This window comes from Aegilops tauschii, chromosome 7, assembly GCF_002575655.3.
Source record: "Aegilops tauschii subsp. strangulata cultivar AL8/78 chromosome 7, Aet v6.0, whole genome shotgun sequence".
Taxonomy (NCBI): domain Eukaryota; kingdom Viridiplantae; phylum Streptophyta; class Magnoliopsida; order Poales; family Poaceae; genus Aegilops; species Aegilops tauschii.
In genome coordinates, this window is record NC_053041.3 from 480734176 (window position 1) to 480738386 (window position 4211).

Consider the following 4211-nt stretch of genomic DNA (forward strand, 5'->3'; position numbering starts at 1 on the left):
CGCTAGAGCAACCAGGCAAGCAAACCTCCCCTGTTACTGTTGCTGTTGTCACTACTATCCAAACTATCAAACTACTTTGCTACTGGTCACTTTGCTGCAGATAATTAATCTCCAAGTGTGGTTGAATTGACAACTCAGCTGCTAATACCTTCAAATATTCTTTGGCTCCCCTTGTGTCGAATCTATAAATTTGGGTTGAATACTCTACCCTCGAAAACTGTTGCGATCCGCTATACTTATGGGTTATCAACTGCTTCTGGTACCCCTGTGATCGACTACTTTGATGACGGTCCCTCCTTCTCGCTAGAGCAACCAGGCAAGAAAACCTCCCTTGACTATCCCGACATCTCCTACTCTTTCCCTCTACTGCTTGCATTAGAGTAGTGTTACTGTTTCATCGGTTTGATCCTATACTGTTGCATAGCATGTCCTTGTTGCTACTGTCGTTGATGTTGGGGAACGTAGTAATTTCAAAAAAATCCTACGCACACGCAAGATCATGGTGATGCATAGCAATGAGAGGGGAGAGTGTTGTCCACATGCCCTCGTAGACCGAAAGCGGAAGCGTTAGCACAACGCGGTTGATGTAGTTGTACGTCTTCACGATCCGACCGATCAAGTACCGAACACACGGCACCTCCGAGTTCAGCACACGTTCAGCCCGATGACGTCCCTCGAACTCCGATCCAGCCAAGTGTTGAGGGAGAGTTTCGTCAGCACGACTGCGTGGTGACGATGATGATGTTCTACCGACGCAGAGCTTCGCATAAGCACCGCTACAGTATTATCGAGGTGGACTATGGTGGAGGGGGCACCGCACACGGCTAAAAGATCAAACGATCAATTGTTGTGTCTCTAGGGTGCCCCCTGCCCCCGTATATAAAGGAGCAAGGGGGGAGGTACAGCCGGCCAGGAGGGGGCGCGCCAGGAGGAGTCCTACTCCCACCGGGAGTAGGACTCCCTCCCTTTTCCTTGTTGGATTAGGAGAAGAGGGGGAAAGAGGTGGAGGAGAAGAAGGAAAGGGGGGGCGCCACCCCCTTCTCCTTGTCCTATTCGGACTAGGGGGAGGGGCGCGCGGCCCTTGCCCTGGCCGCCTCTCCTCTTCTCCACTAAGGCCCACTATGGCCCATTAACCCCCGGGGTTTTCCGGTAACCCCTCCGGTAAAATCCCGATTTCACCCGGAACACTTCCGATATCCAAATATAGGCTTCCAATATATCAATCTTCATGTCTCAACCATTTCGAGACTCCTCGTCATGTCCGTGATCACATCCGGGACTCCGAACAATCTTCGGTACATCAAAACATATAAACTCATAATATAACTGTCATCGAAACGTTAAGCGTGCGGACCCTACGGGTTCGAGAACTATGTAGACATGACCAAGACACATCTCCGGTCAATAACCAATAGCGGAACCTGGATGCTCATATTGGCTCCCACATATTCTACGAAGATCTTTATCGGTCAGACCGCATAACAACATACGTTGTTCCCTTTGTCATCGGTATGTTACTTGCCCGAGATTCGATCGTCGGTATCTCAATACCTAGTTCAATCTCGTTACTGGCAAGTCTCTTTACTTGTTCCGTAATACATCATCCCGCAACTAACTCATTAGTTGCAATGCTTGCAAGGGTTAAGTGATGTGCATTACCGAGTGGGCCCAGAGATACCTCTCCGACATTCGGAGTGACAAATCCTAATCTCGAAATACACCAACCCAACAAGTACCTTCGGAGACACCTGTAGAGCACCTTTATAATCACCCAGTTACGTTGTGACGTTTGGTAGCACACAAAGTGTTCCTCCGGTAAACGGGAGTTGCATAATCTCATAGTCATAGGAACATGTATAAGTCATGAAGAAAGCAATAGCAACATACTAAACGATCGAGTGCTAAGCTAACGGAATGGGTCAAGTCAATCACATCATTCACCTAATGATGTGATCCCGTTAATCAAATGACAACCCATGTCAATGGCTAGGAAACTTAACCATCTTTGATCAACGAGCTAGTCAAGTAGAGGCATACTAGTGACACTCTGTTTGTCTATGTATTCACACATGTATTACGTTTCCGGTTAATACAATTCTAGCATGAATAATAAACATTTATCATGATATAAGGAAATAAATAATAACTTTATTATTGCCTCTAGGGCATATTTCCTTCAGTCTCCCACTTGCACTAGAGTCAATAATCTAGATTACACAGTAATGATTCTAACACCCATGGAGCCTTTGTGCTGATCATGTTTTGCTCGTGGAAGAGGCTTAGTCAACGGGTCTGCAACATTCAGATCCATATGTATATTGCAAATTTCTATGTCTCCCACCTAGACTAAATCCTGGATGGAATTGAAGCGTCTCTTGATGTGCTTGGTTCTCTTGTGAAATCTGGATTCCTTCGCCAAGGCAATTGCACCAGTATTGTCACAAAAGATTTTCATTGGACCCGATGCACTAGGTATGACACCTAGGTCGGATATGAACTCCTTCATCCAGACTCCTTCATTTGTCGCTTCCGAAGCAGCCATGTACTCCACTTCACATGTAGATCCCGCCACGACGCTTTGTTTAGAACTGCACCAACTGACAGCTCCACCGTTCAATGTAAACACGTATCCGGTTTGCGATTTAGAATCGTTTGGATCAGTGTCAAAGCTTGCATCAACGTAACCATTTACGATGAGCTCTTTGTCACCTCCATAAACGAGAAACATGTCCTTAGTCCTTTTCAGGTATTTCAGGATGTTCTTGACCGCTGTCCAGTGATCCACTCCTAGATTACATTGGTACCTCCCTGCTAGACTTATAGCAAGGCACACATCAGTTCTGGTACATAGCATTGCATACATGATAGAGCCTATGGCTGAAAGCATAGGGAACATCTTTCATTTTCTCTCTATCTTCTGCAGTGGTCGGGCATTGAGTCTTACTCAACTTCATACCTTGTAACACAGGCAAGAACCCTTTCTTTGCTTGATCCATTTTGAACTTCTTCAAAACTTTGTCAAGGTATGTGCTTTGTGAAAGTCCAATTAAGCGTCTTGATTTATCTCTATGGATCTTGATGCCCAATATATACGCAGCTTCACCGAGGTCTTTCATTGAAAAACTCTTATTCAAGTATCCCTTTATGCTATCCAGAAATTCTATATCATTTCCAATCAGCAATATGTCATCCACATATAATATCAGAAATGCTATAGAGCTCCCACTCACTTTCTTGTAAATACAGGCTTCTCCAAAAGTTTGTACGAAACCAAATGCTTTGATCACACTATCAAAGTGTTTATTCCAACTCCGAGAGGCTTGCACCAGTCCGTAAATGGATCGCTGGAGCTTGCACACTTTGTTAGCTCCCTTTGGATCGACAAAACCTTCCGGTTGCATCATATACAACTCTTCTTCCAGAAATCCATTCAGGAATGCAGTTTTGACATCCATTTGTCAAATTTCATAATCATAAAATGCGGCAATTGCTAACATGATTCGGACAGACTTAAGCATCGCTACGGGTGAGAAGGTCTCATCGTAGTCAATCCCTTGAACTTGTCGAAAACCTTTTGCAACAAGTCGAGCTTTATAGACAGTAACATTGCCGTCAGCGTCAGTCTTCTTCTTGAAGATCCATTTATTCTCAATTGCTTGCCGTTCATCGGGAAAGTCAACCAAAGTCCACACTTTGTTCTCATACATGGATCCCATCTCAGATTTCATGGCCTCAAGCCATTTTGCGGAATCGGGGCTCACCATCGCTTCTTCATAGTTCGTAGGTTCGTCATGGTCTAGTAACATAACCTCCAGAACAGGATTATCGTACCACTCTGCTGCGGATCTTACTCTTGTTGACCTACGAGGTTCAGTAACAACTTGATATGAAGTTCCATGATCATCATCATTAACTTCCTCATTAATTGGTGTAGGCGTCACAGGAACAGATTTTTGTGATGAGCTACTTTCCAATAAGGGAGCAGGTACAGTTACCTCATCAAGTTCTACTTTCCTCCACTCACTTCTTTCGAGAGAAACTCCTTCTCTAGAAAGGATCCATTCTTAGCAACGAATGTCTTGCCTTCGGATCTGTGATAGAAGGTGTACCCAACAGTCTCCTTTGGGTATCCTATGAAGACACATTTCTCCGATTTGGGTTCGAGCTTATCAGGTTGAAGCTTTTTCACATAAGCATCGCAGCCCCAAACT